The 21,612-nt window shown below is 46.5% G+C and overlaps 1 protein-coding gene across 3 annotated transcripts in view; it reads right to left on the bottom strand.

The window, feature by feature from the left end:
- The window catches only part of socs9 (suppressor of cytokine signaling 9), a 33,024-nt gene extending 12,351 nt beyond the window's left edge, over positions 1 to 20,673 (bottom strand). The window contains exons 1-2 of one of the 3 annotated variants that reach the window (XM_051934175.1): positions 20,453 to 20,673; positions 963 to 1,062 (exon numbers count right to left, since the gene is read on the bottom strand). The gene's annotated coding sequence lies outside the window, so the exon portion shown is untranslated. The remainder of the gene's footprint in view (positions 1 to 962; positions 1,063 to 20,452) is intronic. The other 2 variants (XM_028795449.2, XM_051934178.1) reach the window with 2 other exon arrangements.
- Between the last annotated feature and the right edge of the window lie 939 nt (positions 20,674 to 21,612).

Below are 21,612 nucleotides of genomic sequence, written 5' to 3'. Positions count from 1 at the left end.
GGGCCCGATTTACGAGTTTTTTTCATTGGCTCTGGTAATTCTATCCATCCATCCATTTTCCAACCCGCTGAATCCGAACACAGGGTCATGGGGGTCTGCTGGAGCCAATCCCAGCCAAGACAGGGCACAAGGCAGGAACCAATCCCGGGCAGGGTGCCAACCCACCGCAGTCTGGTAATTCTAGCGTTAAGTAAAAGAAGATGAAGAGGAGACCTGAGTGGAGTGTTTGAGAAATTGTTTGGAAACTTGTGAAGAGTAAATTTCGCACATACATTAGGAAGTTTTTCTTTACAGAAAGAATGATAGACATTTGGAATAAGCGACCAGGTAGTGCGGTGGACAGTAAGATTTTAGGGACTTTCAGAACTCGTCTTGATGATTTTTTGGAAGAAATAAGTGGACAGGATTGGCGAGCTTCCTGGGGCTGAATGGCCCGTTCACGTCCAGATCATTCCAATAATAAAAAAAAAATGATGCAATTTACAATTCAAGCTGAAAGGAAATGCAGTCTGGATTTATCCATGTGGCCTACTAGAAGGGAGTTTGGACCACCCAATTGATGCCCATGTTAATTCAGTATGAATCTCAGAACTGATAAAAAACAGCTGAAAACAAAAAATGTCCACAATCTGATGGAGAGACTGAAGATGTGTGACAACTCAAAGAAGTCCTGCAGTCAGGAGCAGGTCTGGATACCCTAAAAGCACAAGACACACGACATGACAGGCCACCCCGGCAAAGAGGACCCCCTACTGGTAACATGAAAGCAGACGGCCGAGGGCTGATGCAGCCAACGCCACCACCTACTCTTGCTCATTTAGAATATTTTGCCCATTTCCCCAAAGTTTTAAAAGTTAACCGTTATGATTTATGTTTGTATTCACTTTATAAATTTATTCCTTAAAACATAGAGTTAATATAGAGAAACAAATCCACAATATTAAAAATGTCAAAGATTGTACCTCACATTAACTTGTCAACTGGAATGGATTGGTGCCCCATCCGGGGTCGGTTCCTGAACGGTGCCCATTTCTGCGCGGGTCGACTCCATCTCTTAGAAACCTAAAGGATTAAAAGCGAGAGGCGTCAGGTACTTGGAGGACGAGTTAACGGTGGGGGGCTGGAAGGGGTGCAGTGTGCAAAGCAGGTCACATGAGCTTTGACAGACGTGTGTACATGACTGTGAGAAAGTATGTGCCCCTTCTCGATACCCCGCTTTGTGTATCTGTCACAATCTACAGCTTCACGTCTCACATTAGATAAAGAGAACCCAAGGAAACGTTGAATGCCATTTCTAAATTGCTGCTTCATATAAAGGGAGGCACAGGGAAAAGGGACATTTTGGAACGAGGTGCTGGCGACGTCACCAGTTGTTTGGGACCGATGTGACCTCATTTAGAACCCCTTGCCATTAGTTATAACGGAGCAGTGGAGAGGTGTGCATCGAGCGTTCGCCGTGAAAGCCTTTTATAAGAATAGTGGCTGTGGTGCAAAGAGAATTTGGGCGTCATTAGGATGTCACAATCGTGTCCCATCTGCTCAGGTGATTACAACAAAGAAACGGGTTCAGCCTTAAAAAAAGAAGAAGTCGTCCCCAGGTGGAGCCACTTCGCGTAATGCCCGACAGTCAATGGCAGCTTTTCAATTGTTTGGAAGGCGCGTCATTTCATGTAAAGGTGACATTCCATGGCCTCCGAGATCCCCAGATCTCACTGTTTGTGTATTTGTTTTTCAGTGGGGACATCTTAAAAGCCTGAGGTGGGCTGGCGCCCTGCCTGGGGTTTGCTTCCTGCCTTGCGTCCTATGTTAGCTAGGATTTGCTCCAGCGGACCCCCGTGACCCTGTGTTAGGATACAGTGGGTTGGATAATGGATGGATGGATGGATGGATGGACATCTTAAAAGCAAAGTGTACCGCACACGTCCTGCAGCCATCGCTGAACTGAAAAGGCAGATTGTAGAGGAAATCGCAGGCCTTCCTCTTGATGTGTTACGTCCAGCAATGCAGAATTTCCACAACAGGCCGTCAGAATGTGTACGGAGAAATAGACAACATCCATCCATCCATTATCCAACCCGCTATATCCTTCCTAGATAGATAGATAGATAGATAGATAGATAGATAGATAGATAGATAGATAGATAGATAGATAGATAGATAGATAGATAGATAGATAGATAGATAGATAGATAGATAGATAGATAGATAGATAGATAGATAGATAGATAGATAGATAGATAGATAGATAGATAGATAGATAGATAGATAGATAGATAGATAGATAGATAGATAGATAGATAGATAGATAGATAGATAGATAGATAGATAGATACAGGGTCACGGGGGTCTGTTGGAGCCAACACGGGGCACAAGGCAGGAAACAAACACCGGGCAGGGTGTCAGCCCACCTCAGGAAACAGACAACACCTTCATGATATTACCTTCAAAACATGAAATGAATATTCCTTAACATCATTAATTAACTGCATATATCCTGTACAATACATTTCATCCTTAAATGTATTTTGTACTGTGTTTATTCGTGCATTGAACGTCAATTGTAAACTTCCCATTTCCCTGCGCCCCTCTGTACTATTTATGAAGTAAACGTACCCAACACCCTCATCGCCCGAGTGAAAACATCTTAGTTTGTTTCTCACTTATAACTGACCAATGCTGACTGATAATGCGATGAAACACACACACACACACACACACACACACACACACACACACACACAGAGCTCTTTTGCCCCCCACACCATGAGAGTCAAGTTGCCACCACAAGCTTATTAGAAGAACAGTAGGCCTCAATCAAAGAAATCCCAAAAGACACAACGAATAAAAAAGAAAAAAAAAAAAAAAAGCTGTTGTAGGCTCAGGGACCCCAGCACGTCACAGCAAGAGTCATTTGGGACAACAGGGAATCTTCCAGAATAATCCTTTAGGAATATCCCAGAAGAACATCCAAGGACCTCCAGGCCTCTGTAGACTTTGATCCAAGTTTATGACTCCACAATGAGGAAAAATGGCAGAGTAGGAAGGTCGGAAACCTCAGCTCTCTGAGAGGAACGTCGGTGCAACAGAAACACCTGGATGATCCCCAAGGCTCTGGAATAGAGTCAAATGTCAAACTCTCTCGATCACGCAGGACCCAACTATTGAAAAGGCAGACTTACCGAATTCAGCCGCAGTACCAGAAGACATGATTGGCAAACACCAAAGTCAGCATCTGACCAGAAGAATCTGCTCTGCCAGTCAAACCCTTGTGACAACAAAGAGCCTCAGCTTGACAGTAAGAACATCAAGACCTACAACAAAATGTGTGTGTGTGTGTGTGTGTGTGTGTGTGTGTGAATGAGTGAGTCGAGGAGCCTATTGAAGGACCCACTTTACCAGAATATTCTTAAGGACACTCCAGTCTTTCTGTGACCTGAAGCTGAATAACTTAACTGGGTCATGCAGCCTGGCACAGGGTCGAAACATAAAATTCAGATCTATGGCTGAATGGCTCACGAGTTGCGGAGAGTCCTAGTAAAGGCCTCACTTGAATCCAATAGGTAGAACGATCTTCAAACGAGCAATTCATGCTCACCAACCTACCAAGGTGTCTGAATTAACAGTAGAATCCCTGAAGCCTACGAAAAAACTCGTAATGCCAGGCCACCGTAAATCCCTTCGCACCTCCTCATCAGCGTCTTTTGTGTTGTAAATGTGTCGATCAGCACAAGCAGCCTGCTATCCCATTAACCACCTTAATGGAGCTCAACTCGGGCAAAAAGCTCTCCCAGCTCAGGTCTTGTTAATCTGCATGTGATGTGCCTGGAGTTGTAGAGGGTGAATAATATGAAGAATATAGTTAGTTATTTTGGAAAGTTCATAACTTTTATGGACAGAATTTCTAGGCGCAGCCAGGGTGTTGAGGGGGTCCGGCTTGGTGGACTCAGGATTGGGTCACTGCTTTTTACAGATGATGTTGTCCTGTTTGCTTCATCAGGCCGTGATCTTCAGCTCTCTCTGGATCGGTTTACAGCCGAGTGTGAAGCGGCTGGGATGGGAATCAGCACCTCCAAATCCAAGACTATGGTCCTCAGCTGGAAAAGGGTGGAGTGCCCTCTCAGGGTTGGGAGCGAGATTCTGCCTCAAGTGGAGGAGTTCAAGTATCTCAGGGTCTTGTTCACAAGTGAGGGAAGAATGGAGCGTGAGATCGACAGGCGGATCGGTGTGGCATCCGCAGTGATGTGGGCTCTGCATCGGTCTGTCGTGGTGAAAAAGGAGCTGAGCCGTAAGACAAAGCTCTCAATTTACCAGTCGATCTATGTTCCTACCCTCACCTATGGTCATGAGCTATGGGTAGTGACCGAAAGAACGAGATCGCGAATACAAGCGGCTGAAAGGAGTTTCCACCGCAGGGTGTCTGGGCTCTCCCTTAAAGATAGGGTGAGAAGCTCAGTCATCCGGGAGGGGCTCAGAGTAGAGCCGCTGCTCCTCCGCATCGAGAGGAGTCAGATGAGGTGGCTCGGGCATCTGATCAGGATGCCTCCTGGATGCCTCCCTGGTGAGGTGTTCCGGGCACGTCTAACCGGGAGGAGGCCCCGGGGAAGACCCAGGACACGTTGGAGGGACTATGTCTCTCGGCTGGCCTGGGAACGCCTCGGGATTCCCCTGGAAGAGCTAGAAGAAGTGGCCGGGGAGAGAGAAGTCTGGGCATCTCTGCTCAAGCTGCTGCCCCCGCGACCCGACCTCAGATAAGCGGAAGAGGATGGGTGGTTGGATGGATGGATATTTTGGAAAACATGCACTTCATGTGTGTTTACAACGATCTGTGTAAGTGTAGGATGACAGGAAATGTGAGAAACAGAACTAAAGCAGAAACTTCTTCTATGTTATACTAATAATGACGTGAAGTTATACACCGTCAGCACGGTGCCATCAGATCTAAACACTAGTGTGGTGAGTTACTCGCATACTGAAGTGACTTGAGCCACAGGTCAAAGTCCCATTTTACTTTATGGTGCCAAGCAGAGTGCAGCAGTCTACTAGCCAGCAAAAGAGCTGTGAAGAAGCTGTCTGTCATTACGGTCCTGCCTTTGTCCAGAAACGGCTCCATAAGCTTTATGACCACAGACTCAGAGAGTCTTTGCCCCGAGTTGTAACTCAAAACACAACTCTCAACAAAACGTTGCCAGATGTCAGAAATAGCAGCAAATCTGTCGTTTTTCAGACTATGCACGTGGGTCTTTATTGTCACAGCGTAAATGTCACATGATAGTCCAATAACGGTCCCAGGACATCGTATCTATGATTGCTGGTACAACAAATAATTCTGAGCAGACATCGGCCACAGTGCTGCTCTTGTGAAAAGAATGGAGATAAACGACATCAACTCACAGAGGGAGAGGTAAGTTCATCGTACTGCGTGAACGTCATGGAGAGAATAAAACTGAATAATAATAAAAAAACAAGAGCTAACTTTTACAAGAAGTCAAAATTTACAGCGGGTGTCACAGACTCAAATCAAATGTGTGTTTTTATTATATTGTAGTAATAACAGCAGCTCACTACTCAAAACGTGGAGCGCCCAAACTCAAACCCAGGACCTTCAGGTTATAAGGCAGCAGTTCTTACCTCTGCACCATCCAAGAACACGTGTCACCTCACTGTCGATTGACATTTGAGCTTGAGTTTGTAACTCAGTGACAGCCACATGTAAACTGAATGATTTTCTTTGGTTATATTCTTGAATAAAAGCGCACGTCTTTATTTGATATTTGAACTAAAGTCTTCACGGTAACATTTTGTCATTATTATAACATAAAAAAAGTTTCCATTTAAGTTATGTATTCAACATCCTGCACTTCCCCAGATCTTTGTAGACACTGAACTCCCATGAAGTGCACGTGTTCCCAAGAACGATATTCCGTATTATTGACCCTAAACAACTCCAGGCACCTCACACCCTGATAAACACACGAGCTCTGGGAATTTGGTGAATGATTTCAGTTCCATCTGGGAATGGGATAGCAGGCTGCTTGTGCCGATCGACGCATTTACAAAACAAAAGACGCTGATGGTAGAGGAGTGAAGGTGGGATTTAAGGTGGGCCGGGATGACAAGTTTTTTCGTAGGCTTCAGGGATTCTAGTGTTAAAGCAAAGCAGAGTGGGCTGAAGATCCTCGGCTATTGACTTCTTGGAAGCTTTTTAGTTTGTGATTATGGCGGCTAAAGGGGGCTGCAAACCAAGTGCTGAAACTGCGTCACACAGGTGACGACGGGGGTGTTGAGGGAAATTCGTTTCTTGAACCAACCTACAGATGTTTTGTGTTCACACGGCTCCACTTTCACTATTAATGGGATTTGTCCAAAGTTCTGAGGCCATTCATTGTGTAAAAAAATGCAGAAAAACAATAAAAACTAGGAGATTAGGAACAAGACCATCTAACAACACTCTGTGTGTGTGTGTGTGTGTGGGGGGGGGGGGGGGTACACCCACAAATCAGGCCTACATATCAGACTAAATTAAACACAGGGGCACTCACATCTTACAGGAGATGCTGCAGTCTGCTGTGACGCCAGGGTTGCCCACAGCTGGCATTACCTCCTTGAACCCGAGACATTGCTAGTCATGAAATCGAGACGGACGCAGGTGAATGTTGACACATTACAACAAGGGACTGCGTGTAAAATGTGCAAAGGGCTTTTATTGCTAATAAATATTCCACAACAATAAAGAGAACCCAAGAAAAAGTTGAATGCCATTTCTAAATTGCTACTTCATATAAAGGGTGGCACAGGGAAAAGGAACATTTTGGAACGAGCTGCTGGTGACATCGCCAGTTGTTTGGGACCAATGTGACCTCAGAGCATATCAATCAATCAATAAGCCATAAAATGGCTGCTCTTCAGTGGGAGATAAAAAAAATCAATCATCAATAAATCAATCAATCAATCGATGATCCAAATCTAAATGATATAATCGGGTGTTTCTCCAACTCCTCGGCCTCAATGTCTTCCTTCATTTTCTCTCAGCCTCAGCCCACTTATCAGATCATCTCAGCTGGGAGTGGAGACCCCAGCATACACAGTCAGCCTTTTAAATGGCTCATGGCCCGGCTGATCACTGTTGGGGTCCCCAAGCCCCCCCACCATCCCTAGCACTGATGACTGAAGCCCTTTGGCTGCTCCTGCACCCTGACACTCCTGTCCTTGAAGCGTTAGCATCTCGCACATGTGGGGTCCCCCCAAAGCCAATAAGAAGCCCCCCCACCTGACCACCTGTCCACCCCAGCCACTCTCACTTTCCTCACACACACCTGTCTCTTCTTCCATTCCTTTATTTTCCTTTTCTTTGTGTTCTACTCACACTGTTTTTATGCGCCAGTGGGCACAGGTGAGTTAGTTATGAGTGCCAAGGAGGAAATCAGCCAAACCGCACGGGTCTACGTATGAATGCAGCCTCTGACGACTCTCCCATCAACACCCTGTGGCGCCTGCCCGCACTACTGTGTCCACCCAGAGTGCACCATTAATAATAAATAAAAAACTCCTGCTCTGCCACAGACTCCAAATGCACTGCAGCACATCAGGCCGAAATATCTGTAAGAAGACACGACATCCAGTCACGTGAGAAAGTAAGTACACCCCACGAAATGTGCACAACGTGGAAATACCAAGATCTGAATCTTTAGATCACATGTCAGTAAACACGAATGCACATGGCAGACGAGAAAGCGCAGCCCTCCATTCATCACCACCTCTGAGCTCTCAAATTAGAGTCGGGTGCCCAAGTTCAGGTGTGAGTTGGCATAAGAATGAGCCACGTGAAGGTTCAAAACTCACAAAACTGAACTGCCCTTCAGTCAATACATAAAAGAAGAAAACTCCGAAGGCGAGCCAACCCTGAATCAGCTGCCAGCGATAAGTGAACTACCGGCTCCTTGGACCTCAGTGGGAAGGAGTCTCCTTAAACTCTCTACTTCAAAGTTAAACACCCTGGGTAGATTTTTTTTAAACGATGTTTATGGACCAATTTTAAATTCGATATCTTTACTGTCTTGGGTCTTTCAGAATCTTGTTCATTTGTGAGATCTGCGGTAATTAGGACAAACAGTCTGAGAAAGGCCAACGCTGGTTGGTTATTCTTCTCAGTCCCAGCAAGTCTGTGGTATAGCGGGTTCACGGCTCAGAAGAAAAGGCCAGCGTTTAAAATAAATAATCGGCGCACTCGCGGCTTACAGAGGGGACGTGGCAGTGTGGCGACACGTGGAGCGGGCATTTCCTCGCTTAACTGCACAGGTCAGGAATTGTCTGTATCCATAATCAATGCCAGGAGCTGCTAATCGCCACACCTGTGCCACGTCCCCATTATACAGTGGGTATAGGAAAGAACCCCCCCTTCGAAATATTCCCTTTTTTTTTTTGCTTTACACCTTTACGTGTAAACACACACACTAATATTTCTTCCCAGCTTTACTTACTCAATGCCACCTCCAACATCCAAGTGAAAGAAATCACAGCTACAGTTCAGAGGGAATTATAAAAAACAAGAAATCCTGAGATTAATAAAGGACCCCCCCCCCCAAACTCAATGAGGTGTCAGTGCCCCCCATTCCCATTGCAGTTACTGGTTTCCTTCTACCTGTGATCAGTTGTAATGAGTGTGATCAGTGAAGCTGTTCCTGGAGCGTTCATTCCCTTCCACGACTGACTGTAGGTGGCAAGTCACTTTCAGAAGATCTCAGGGACAGAGTTGTAGATGGACATAAGGCAGGACATCTCAAAGGCTTGATCAGTCCCAAGGAGCCCAGTAAAGTCCATGTTTGGTACCACTAGGACCTTCCCTGGATCCTCCAAAGTGGACTGGTAAGTGAGGCCACCAAGAAGCCAATGGGCACTTTGAAGGAGTTACAGGATTTGATGGCACAGATTGGTCATTAATGGTGTGCAGGTGACAACAATTTCACAAGCGCTCCACCATTGCGGCTTGTTTGGGAGGGTCACACTTCTCAAGAAAGGCCACATTGAGGCTCGTTTGAGCTTTCCCAGAATGCACCTTGAAGATTCTGATGTCAAGTGGAAAAAGGTCTTCTGGTCAGATGAGACCAAAATCAAACTATTTGGCCTCAATACTAAATGGTCCACCAATGCAGCTCACCATCCACAACACACCATACTGACAGTGAAGCATGGAGGGGGCAGCATTCTGTCATGGGGGGCCTGGGGCTCTCGTTAGGGTAGAAGGAAAAAATGGATGGGGCAAAATCCCATCAAATTCTTGAAGAAAACCTGCTACCCTCTGCCAGAAAGTTGAAGATGGGCAGAATGTTCACCATTCAATACGACAACAACCCGAAGCACATCGCAAAAGGGACCACACAGAAGTGAATGTCCTGGTGTGGCCAATCAGAGCCCAGACCTCAATCACTGAAAATCTGTGGAAAGATCTGAAGATAGCAGACCACCAACATCACCATCCAATGTGACCGAACTTGAACAGTTAATCTGTAAAGAAGAGTGGGGGGCAAATATTGAGTGGGCTCAATCTAGGAGTGCAAAGCTGATAGAGAAGAATCAACAGACTCAGGGCTGTCATTAAAGCAAAAGGGGGGTCAACAAAATGACACTGACATTGGGGGGGGGGTCCTTTTATTAATCTCAGTAGGTCTTGTTTTTGATTTTTTATAAATTCTTCTGAACTGTAGCTGTGATGTCTTTCACTTGGATGTTAGAGGTGGCATTGAGTAAGTAAAGCTGGGCAGAAATATCAGTGTGTGTGTTTACAGTTAGGGCTGTAAAGCAAATAAAATGGGAATATTTCAAGGGGGGGTCTTTTCTGTACCCACTGTAAGTAGGAGAGCGCGAGTGTGGAGGGGAAAAAACAGAACGGAGGTCAAGGGAGATGAAGGGAAGAAGTGAAGGAGAGAGAGCAGCTGGGAGAAGTGAGCCCTAGCGGGGTGTCTGGGTGACACCCGGGGGGTAGATGGATTGGGTCACTCCTGCCGGGTTTTGCAGAGGACCAGGAGTGACCACGATCGAGGACGGCTTGTCACGGAAGGCAGCAGGAGTCGGAGGCTCGGGAGGTTGAAGCCCCAGAGTGAGCACCCTGGTCGCTGGGGAACCCGAGTCCCAGTCTGGTGACAGCCGTACGGAGGCAGGGGACTGAAAGGCGACCGGACCAGAAGGAGAAGGTCAGCTGTAGGGCGAGAGTGTGAAACAGAAGCTGCATCATCACACAGTGTTGATCTACTGGACGATAGTGGAGGACACTGGGGCTGATGGGAAGAAGATCGGGCCGTTTAAAGGGGGGACCGTCAGGTGAGAATTTGACCCCCCCCCCCCCCCCATTTCAAGTAGTTAAGAACATCAATCCAACGACCAATCGTCGTATTCATTACTACTGTGCCCCCTCATCTTTAACACATTTCATCATGAAAATGTTATCAAGTACACCTTCTAAAAGGAGCTGTAATATCTCGAATGTAACGTACGTATTGTGTGTGGCGATCACCGCCTGTGCGCTCCTGTCAGCGTAACACAAAGTCCGTTTAAGGAGCTCGTAGTGATTAATGATTTGGTCCGGGAACACACGGAATACAAAGCATTCAACGTGATACTTTAATTACGATGGGCTTTGAGGAACTCTAGGAAATTAAACGTCGATATTAATATTAAGGTTAGGACATTCTACTTTAATGACACCAAATATGTTTTTCATGGCCTACACTTTCCTGAGCACGACCTAAATTTCACATTCGCTTAAATTCTTCTCTTCTCCATGTGCTACGCCATTGTCTTTTAACAACTGAAGTGGCATCTTTGCTGATTTGCATATTCAAGTATGTAAAATTCTGGGAGGAGTCGGGGTGGGGCTGCAGGCGTGTGCGTTACAATTCACGTTGACTGGGATTCATAAAGGTGAAGTGTGTCGTACTTTGCTTACGCGGTTTTATGCACCTTCATTTTTTTGCCCATACGCCACGTTTTAGTGTCAATTCTACGCAGAGCGTTGTTCACGAGACCCCAGGACTTGCTCCGGACAGACGAGGCAGAGGCCAAGTTATTTAGCCACAGTACCAGAAGGCATGCTGGGCAAAAACAAGCAAGCTGGCATTTGACCAGAAGAGTCCACTCTCTGCCATTTGGGAATGTTCTGGCCTGGGACCGTTCTGAGCATCAGGGCCTGAGCAGATGATCACCACAGAATCCGCTAAGAACTCTCTGTTGTACCCGTGAGGACAACGTGACAGCGACTACCAGAAGACGGCGTGAGGCCATCTGTTAGAAAATTGAAGCTGAATTGGACCTTTCAACATGAGAATGAACCAAAGTACACCAGCAAATGCACCTCAACGAACGGCGGAAAAGAAATTATAAAAATGGAGGTTTCTGGAGTGGCCTTGTTAGAGCCCCGATTTGAAATCCACCGTTGTTGAAACGGGCAGGACACGTGAGAAAACCCACAAACCACCTCGCCACCGAAGGAACCGTGCATGGAGGAGTCGTCACAAATGTCCCCGTGTCGATGTGAGAGACTGGCAGGCAGTTATGCAGAATACTTACAAGTCATTTCTGCATAAAGTTACATGATGCCAGCTTCTGAGGCCGTGGGGGGGCTTACTCTTTAAGCCAGCAGACCATCACATTATATAAATACAGGCAGTCCCCGGGTTAGGTACGAGAGCGGGACTGTAGGTTTGTACTTAAGTTGTTCTTACGTTATTTTAATAAATGTTATTGTTGACCGACTGTAACCAAGTGCTCTGCCAATGAATGATGGAGTGTCACATCTCTCTCTGACCTTTTCATTATTTCTACTTTATTTTCCATGGTGACACTTTTTCTCTTCTTTACTGTATCATCAGATTTGTGTTTCAGAGACATTCTTGAAGATAGATGGTTAAGATGAGCTCTTCTGCACAGCACTGTCTACGTTATCACAGCAGGATGGCGCCCGTCGTCAACACGTCTGGTGTACTGACGAGAGACAACTTCCTGCTATGTGTGTGACAGTACAAGCAGGGTAGGTATTGAGAATGAATGGGGGGGTTCACCACCCGCCGCCCACCACACAGTCACCTCCACTAGTGTGCTGCTTGCAGCGTCCGCCCACCAACGACGAACACGGTGCGGCCAAAGGCGGGTAGTGAATCGCCAACCACCGCACCCATTCAACAGGCAGCCACCTGAGGTACACTACAATGCTAACCGACCCGCCGCCCCATTCAATCACAACTGGGTCACCGCTTGCAGCATTACCAGCCGCCCACTGGGAACGAACGGGGCAGCCGTATGTGATGGGTGGGCAGTGAAATGCCCCCTGTGGCGGTGTAGTGGGCGGGCAGTGAACCGCCCCATCAAGCCTCTGTCCTGCACACGAGCGATAGCTGTGGCCCCGGTGACTATGGACCACGGGTCACCGCTTGCCACCAGAGGGACACTACACTGCGCAAGCAGCACAATCGACCCCCTCCAGTCACCGCTTGCAACGTCCCCAGGCCGAAGATGACAGAGTGGCAGTTACTGAGGCGCATGCGTCACAGCTGTGGCCCCGTTCGTAGGTTGGATGTCCGTAACCTGGGGACTCCCTGTAACTAGAAATGCTAAAGTGGCTGAGGTTTCTACTTTATCTGTAGGCTCCGTCTGCCTCTTCAAATACGCTGAAAAGACAACAAATTCCTTGAGGTTTCTTGCTTTTTCACATCTGCTCCTATAAATTGCCTTGATGTAGTTCTTGAAAAAGAAAGGCGCTATATGAAGTCATACGCTCAAAGGTTTGGTCGCCTCCGCTGACTTTAGGGGGGTCATTTATCTTAGCTGAGCTGCAGTGCAATTATTAAAAAATAAAAATGATACTTACACTGGTGTAAGCCGTAATAATTCTGGGTGAGATGTAAGGATTTATGAATCATAAACAAGAAAACATCACGTCAGATATTGGAAACATTCAAATGTCTGCAACAATTGTGAATTTCTCCTTGGGATTAATAAAGTATCTGTTATATAGCGCCTTTCACATTTATCTATCAATTGAAATGTTTAACATCGGAATACTCTCCATATGTCATTCTTCACCTGCTGCCAGAGGTCCATAGTGAGCTGGAAAAGATCAACCACGGACCTTGAAAGGGTCTCCAAACAGACACCCCACCTGCTTAATGGTCACGTTTAAGAGGTGCTTTGTGGGCTTGGACCACCAGTGAAAAAAAATCAAACATCACTAATGTCTCGATGCATGCTCAATAATCCAGGTAAGGAAATTCCAGAAAGTTCATTCAGTTCATCTGGACGTACGTAGTTCTTCTCCAGGGAGATACGTCACATCACTCATCCAAGTGACTTCCTCAGTCTCAGTTCACTGCTGGTTTCTCCAACCTTCTAAACAGTACCTTGACCTAATGACCCAAACTAGCAGCATTGATGTAACAATGGGCCGTGTGATCAATGGAGCTGGAACTATGTCCAGATGAACTGAATCAACTTTCTAGAATTTCCTCACCTGGATTACTGAGCATGCATCAAGACATTTTGACAAGAACGGCCTAAAGCTTGTGCAGTGGAACCTCGGTTTGTGAGTAACTTGGTTTACGAGTGTTTTGCAAGATGAGCTAAAATGAATACATTTTGACTTGATAAACGAGCGAGGTCCTGCAATACGAGTAGTATGTATATGCGTCATGTGATCACAACTGAGCTGATGGTTCGTCTCTCTCTCTCTCTCGCTGTGGGATTGTGGGTAATCGTCTCCTATTCTCTGTCCGAGTTGGTGTGCCTCACTCATATAGTCAACATCCGTATGAGTGTATACTGTTTACTACAGCATTGTGACTCTGTGTGTGTGTGTGTGTGCTGTGACACGTGAGTCTCCATCTTGCACCCCAAAACACGAAGCTGAGTCTCAGTACTTTAGCAACGCCAGCTTGACGCAGCAACACTGCGGTTATTTATTGGAGCGTGATCGGCCGCTGTCCTATACACAGACACAGCAGTCAGGCAGGGCGGCGAACTGCTACAGCGCTGGGAGACTGCGATTACTTTGGGACGCTCTTCTGTATGTCGTCCCGTTGGGTGGAATCCCACAAGAGTTTAGAAACTCACTCACACCAGCCATGATTCTGTTTAAAGGTAAAGTGCAGGTTACTTTGTATTTTATATTTTCTATGAATCACTTTTATTTGAATAGTTTTGGGTTGTGGAACGAATCATCTGAGTTTCCACGATTTCTTATGGGGAAACTCACTTTGCATTACGAGTGCTTTGGACTGCGGGAACGTTTCTGGAATGACTTCTGCTCACAAACTGAGGTTCCACTGTACGCGAGTGTGAGAAAACAGCAACGCAAGATGGCAGACTACAGGAACCACCTGAGATTTTAGCATCAGAGCGGAATTACGCCTACAAGTCTACAGATGAAATCGTCAGTGAAGGGTCTCCGAGCTCCAAGGATCCTACAGAAGGCACAGAGCCAGCTGCTAAATGAACGGGCGAGACTAACTAACTTTACTTTTGATGTTTTGAACTCTGAAGAGGAGCAGATCTGACAGAACTTCATCGCTGATTCACTGAGGAGGCTTGTCTAGCACGGCGTGTAAAGTCTAAGAGCAGGCAGCAGAGGAAGTGTGAAGTACTTGTGATGCGCCACAAACATCAGATACGACAGGACAGGGAGTGTCCTCTACAGCCGACAGACAGAAGGATGGCTGACACAAACCGAGGATGTGGACAAGCAGGTGAAGAACCTGTCCGACAGACGACTCACCCAAGCAGAGAAAATCGTCCTTGCTAAAGGGTTCAACTTTGCTGTCACACCGAAACAAATCCCACTAGTGGGACAGAACAGAGTCACAGAGTGACAATCAGAAACAACACGGAGCGACTGCGGATCAAAGTCTCATCATGTCTAAGATCAGTATGGAGGAGAGGAAGGCTCTCATGGCACTCAGCAAGGACGACATCATCATCATCATCATCATCAGCAGACAAGGGGAGGTTCCCAGTGGTGCTAAACCAGACGGACTCTCTGCTGAGTGATAAAAACACTCATGAACCCCTAAAACGAGATCCAGGTGGTGGTTACAGGAAAAAGGTGACAGATTGTCTCAAGTTAGTGCATGACCAGGCTCTTCACCGCACCTCATACCTGGAGAAGCTGCACCAGGTCTGTGTGGTTTACTGAAGATACATAAAGAGGATGCACCGCTAAGACCCATCGTCTTCACAATCAATTTGGTTACATATAACATCTCAAAGTTCCTGGCCGCTCTCCTCCACCCATTGGTAGGCAGCTCCAAACATCACATTCAGAACACTTTGGATTTTGTGGAGAAGGTGAGAGATGTCATTATGGAGGCAGATGACACTATAGTCTCGTATGATGTTACTTCTCTATGCACTTGCGTTCCAGTTACAGAAGCAGTGGAGGCGGTCCGTAAGAGATTACACTCAGTAAAAGGACCACTCTCAGCACTGACCAAGTGTGTCTGCTCTTGGAACTGTGTCTTCAATCCACATATTTCATATACAAAGGCCAGTACTACAGGCAGAAACATGGGTGCGCCATGGGGTCCCCCAGTTTCAACTATTGTGGGCAATCTGTATATGGAAGAAGTGGAAAAGAGGGCACTGCTATCCTATCCTGGAACACCACCGAGCCATCAGTTCAGGAATGTGGACGACACCTGGGTGAAGATCAAATCTCAGGAGGTACCACAATTCACTGACCACATCAACTTGGTGGACAAACACATCCAGTTCACCAGGGAGGACATGAAACGTGACAGGCTTGTGAAATTGCCATCAGCAATGGGGGACATTTGAACATTGATGTGTACCGTAAACCAACGCACCACGGATCAGCATTCAAGGTTCGACTCTCACCATCCGCTAGAGGGCTCTACAACTTGGAGCAAACACCAAACCCACAGACACAGCGGCCAGGGAAGCAGAAGAACATCACATCAAAAAGGTCCTGAGAAAATGTGGTTATCCCAGCTGGACTTTTGTCAAAGCAGGTGTCACACATGTGTGCATGGGAGGCAGCTGAGGGGCTTGAGGAAGGGCAGTTCTGAGTCAGACTGGGATGTGGCCGAGTGCACCAACTCTTTTTCTCCATTTCCTGCAGACCATTCACAGGAGATCCCACCTGACCCTCTTGACATCACTTCTGGGACCGAGCCTATGGAAGGAGACCTTGCCAACTCTGGCCCCTGTGATGTCACGTCCAGGCTTGAACCAATGGCTGAAGACCTTCATGAGCCCGGCCCCTTTGACCTCACTTCCCGTCTTCCCCTTTAAAGGCCTCCACCTTTTCCCAGTTCCCTCAGTTCTGTCATTTAAACAACAATTTGCAGCCAGGAAACCAAATATACGGGTGGTGGCCACAAATCTTGCTATGGCTCTTTGTGGCTTTTGTGACACGGGGAAGACACCTAAAGAAGGCTCTAAGCAATCCAGGAGAGAGAGGAAGGACAACCGCTGCCTAAGTGAAAACCTTTGGTGATCCCTTATGTGTCAGGAGTATCACAACAGCGGAGGGCCTCATGTATAAACGGTGCGTACACACAGAAATGTTGCATATGAATGTTTCCACGCTCAAATCGTGATGTATAAAACCTAAACTTGGCGTAAAGCCACGCACATTTCCACGGTACCTCATACCCTGACGTACGCAATTTCTCCGCTCGGTTTTGCAGACTGGCGGCACCCAGCGTCAAAGCAGTGCTACTGTTCCTGTGTGGTTACCCTTTCTTTCTTAGACCCACATTCCTGACGCGGCTTTATAAATACACTGAAACTAACTGCATATTGTTTATTAGTGTAATGCATCTGATTGTAATTAACCTGCAGCAATATAATGGTCCAGGTAAAAGCCATAGTATTCCAAATACCATAACTGCTTTAGTATTGTTACTCTCACTGCATCTTGTTCTTCTTTCAACTGCTCCCGTTAAGGGTTGCCACAGCGGATCATCTTTTTCCATATTACTCTCACTGCACCACTCGGAGTATTTATATCACTGTATCTGAGTGGGGAATCACAGCAGCAGCTGATCGGAAAGAGAATTATCGGTATACAGTTTCAAGCATACATTACCTCAGCCACAATGCATCAATGCCTTTCCTGTACGGACCTCGCGATTCACAAACAGTTTCATCTTAAGAACTCTAAACGCACTCAATCAGTCCATCAAGTGCTCCTTGTAGAACTGTTTACTTATAAGTACAATTACCTCACTGTAAACTTACACTACAGTTATAATATTGAACAACCTGCGCCACTTTATAAAGCGCGTATGATGACGATACCATTTTTAAGATGAAATGCAGCAAAATATATTGCTTATAGCATACAGAAAAAACTTTAACTTCATTTAAATAATCTGTATTGTTAATAATTAAACGTGAGGACACGGTGCCGCAGCACTAGCTAGTTCACTGATAGCTCCTGCCTTGCGCTGTATTACTGCTGGTGCTGACGCAACACTGGAAGGATAGACGGATAGAATAATTAAACATGTACTACGAAGATATTTCAATGTTCCTTAAAAGTTTTGAAGAATCTGCGTTCTAAACTTACAGATGGCTTAACGTCTATTACAGAGCTGATTGTGTGGCGATTGGAGAAAGAAAAGTAAGGACAGGAATTGGAGGTTAGTACGTTTGAAAGAGACAGTACTGCTGTGATAAATTATTTCATTGAAGGTCGCACATGGCGCAGCAAGCCTCTTGCGTGAGACATGAACAATCACTGTGCCACTGTGTTCCCATGTTTAATAACATGCTTTCATTCCTATCATCATGAAAATGATATCACGTATACATCTCAGTATTTTAATTATTCAGAGAGCTGTAATATCACAAATGTAATGGATTCTGTGTCCTGTTGGAGAAAGAGAAAGAACAGAAGCACGTAGTGATTCACACACATAGAGCACATAGAAGATCAAACACAGAACAAAGCATTTAACGTGCTACTTTAGAAACTAGTAAAATAAACGATTTTAAGATGAAGTTTATGATGTTCTACTTTAATGACAAAATAAACTACGTGATTAAAGTGGAAATTTCGTGCTTTTTTCCCACTGTGTGCCTATTTTTTTTGTCTGTACCCTAATAAGCTTTCATATGACACTCAGACGGTGGGCTACGACTCGCCTTTTCACGCTGACTTTGATATGTGATTTCTTTTTTATTTCGGGCACTGTGCGACTTTGTGAACTTGAGCTTTCAAGTTTTTCCGACACTCTGTCACTCGATCAACTTTCTTTTGTTGATTATCCCACTGTTTAAACCAACAAACAGTACGTTTTTCCTTTGCCTCCACTTGGTATTCGCTGAAATTCTTATATTTCCCCCCGTGCTTTTCCCATTGTCTTTTCACAGAAGGCTATTTATATTGATTTGCATATTCAAAGCGGCGTAATTCTGGGAGGAGTTGGGGCGGGACAGAAGGCGCGAGCACGTGTGTTACTTGTCACGCTGATTGGGATTTATGTAGTGGAAGAACGTGAAAGTTTGCGTGCGCACAGATTCCTGCATCTGGATTTTTCTGTGTGTACACACATTCCCACTTCTGTGCTTACGCCATGTTATAGTGTGAGTTCTACGCACGGCGTTATACATGAGGCCCCAGGTGTCGGTGGCTTTCAAACCCCAAAACACACTACGGCAAAAATTGGTCCACCCCAAGGACCGGGTGCCCTGGCACTGACAGAGTAATACAGTTTATGCAGTTTAGTGCCAAGTGGATTGCCGTGAATTATACATCAGGGTAACCAAACAACCACTGGCAAAGCAGATGGCACAACACAGAAGAGCTGTCTTGTCAGGCCAGGACTCTGCAGTCTATGCACACCTACAGGACAGTGCTCACTCCTTCAGTAATAATAATAATTATAATTCTTTGCATTTCTATAGCACTTTTCTCACTACTCAAAGCACTCAACAATTGCAGATTGAGGGCCCAACAGAGCAGAGTCCCTACTGGCATTTTTATGGGATTCAAACCAGCAACCTTCTGATTGCCAGTGCAGATCCCTGTCCTCAGAGCCACCACTCCACCTGAAGATGATGAAGATGTGCACATCCTGGTCAGGGAGGAACGCTGGCTTGAGCGAGGAGTCGTGAAAAAGGAACGACCATCTCTGAACCGAGGAGGGGGCCGAAGGGTACATCTCTCACCATCTTACAATGCGGCGATTGCAGCCAACTCTCTGTGAGTGGAACTCATGGACAATTTGAATGTCATTGATCACACGGCCCATTGTTAGTCAAGGCTGCTAGTTTGAGTCATTAGGCCAAGGTACTGTTTATAAGGATGAGACTGAGGCAGCCACTTGGACGAGTGATGTAACGTATCTCCCTGGAGAAGAACTACGTACGTCCAGATGAACTGAATCAACCTTCTGGAAACATCACCAACATGATCACAGTCGTGATCAGCAACCTCCAAATATCAGCACATGGATATTACTGATGTTTTTGTGAGAAGGAGCAACTTCAGCCCCTCGTGCACCCCTGGGGTCCTGCACAACTTCAAGTCCTTCTGATTGTGTTTTGTTAAAGACGCCTGACGCTTTATTTAATTTTTTTTTATCATAGGGGTGTCACTTACTGCACCAAGAAGGGTCCAAACATGGACTAAAATGTAAGGTTTTTTGATTTTTTAGTGTGGTGGGCTAATAATTTTCATATCTTGCATAACTTGACAGCAAGACGAGTTGGATGGAATATCACATTATGGCGGGTTTCCTCCTACCAGTAAGTCAGGAGCAGCAGGACAAACAAACACTGAAGTCAACTCACAGCATTCAGCGTTTTTCTCTGATAAACACAAAAGGTGTGAATACGGCGCCGTAAAACACCTCAGGACAGCATCCACCATGAAAGGCGCTATACAGCGGCCAGCTCTGATGACCGCCACTGACTAATGAACCTTCGACCCCCTGCTTTCTTTGCTTCCCCCGCCTCGGTTTTGAACCCGTGCTCCGCAGATCTGCCGACTAACAGGCGGACGGTAAAGCGCACACTCGGGGAGTCCCCGGCCGCCTCTCCTCCGGACGGATCATCCCGTGAGGGACTCCACAGTCCCGCTGGATACTGGAGGCGCCTGCACGCGATGCTCACGCCACTTCAATAAAAGCGGAGCGCTTCACGTTCGGTTCCAAATCTCCGGCCCAGCTGTTCGTAAAATGCCGACGTGCTGGAGCATTCGGATCGTCACGTTGGGTGACTTCGTATAAAATAAAGAGGACCTGAAAGTGGATTTTCTTTCGCATCCCGTCTGTCAGTTTTCTATCTGAAACCGCGCCGGCGCTCGTGGAGATGTCCGATCGAACCGCGCGGCTGTTCAGAAAGAACGCCGCGGCTCACAGCAGTCCGAGCGGCTCCCTGCCCGCCTCACAAAACATTCGTGCCGAAGACAATAGACGCTTGAACGCGATGGCGCGGTGGGTACCTGCAGGAGCACTGGGCTCTCTGAGGAGGTCAAAAAGAAGACAATCCGCAGCCCGTCGGGCTAATCCGCGCTGCTCACCTGCGTCAGATTGCCGTCCTCCGCACATCGAATCCGGCCTCTCTTCGGTACCGCCGCGGCTTCCTGGTTACCGGTGGGCGAGCAAGAACGGCTACAAACTGCAGCGAGACGGACGCCCGGCTAGATGGGCAAAGCAAGCGCGAAGGTACGGCTCGGTCGCCATCTGCCGACGGGAGGACGGAACCGTTGGCTCGTGAAACTCGACGTTTATTGAATGATTGGATGTCACGACGACTGATTAGCATGAGCCCCGCCCACACTGGCGCGCCGGGCTGCCCTGCTGACGGCTCGTTTCTTCAGATCACGGCTGTCAAACTCCGGGCCTTGAGCGCCGCAGTGGCTGCTAGTTTTCATTCTAACCATCTTCTTCAATAATCATCAGTTTTTACTGCTAATTAACTTCTTTTACCGTAGTTTGAATAAACTTGACTCAGGCCCCTTAGTTCTCTTTTTCCTTAATGAGCAGCCAAACAAAAACGAGACACAAAACGAGCCGCCACGTGACCAGCTGCCCTGTGCCCATCACACAATACCTGAAAATAAAGAAAGGAGAAGGTCTCAGTGAGGGTGATCTCTCAGGTCACCAAAACATTTTGATTGTTCTTAGAAAAAACAGAAGAATCAACAGATTTGGAAAATGTCTGCTGTGGCAGAATGAGAGCAGCAACAAGCCATGGAGTTAAATAACGGCTTTAATTAGCAGCAAGAATCGGCTCCCCATTAAGAGACTGGTTGGAGTTTGAAATCCCAGTTTAGCTGGTCACCTGTTGGCTCATTTCACATCTCATTTCTGTTTGGCTGTCATTTAATGAAGAAAGGAATTAATTCAGAGGACTGAATCCTTCAAATCAGGGCTATTAAAACGAAGGGAATAAAAGTAATTAGCAGTGAAAACTGATTGAGAAAAGGGTGAGAATGAAAACCTGCAGCCACTGCGGCCCACCAGGACTGGAGTTCGACACCCCTGCTTTATCTCTTGGCGGAGTGATAAATGGCACCTGCCACCCCCTTTTCTCTGAGAGGCGTCATCACTGCCAGACCCGGACACAGGACGGGGGACAGCAAAGTATTTAGGACCTCGA

Source organism: Erpetoichthys calabaricus, chromosome 1, assembly GCF_900747795.2.
Source record: "Erpetoichthys calabaricus chromosome 1, fErpCal1.3, whole genome shotgun sequence".
Taxonomy (NCBI): domain Eukaryota; kingdom Metazoa; phylum Chordata; class Cladistia; order Polypteriformes; family Polypteridae; genus Erpetoichthys; species Erpetoichthys calabaricus.
This window is presented reverse-complemented; position numbering and strand designations above follow the sequence as displayed.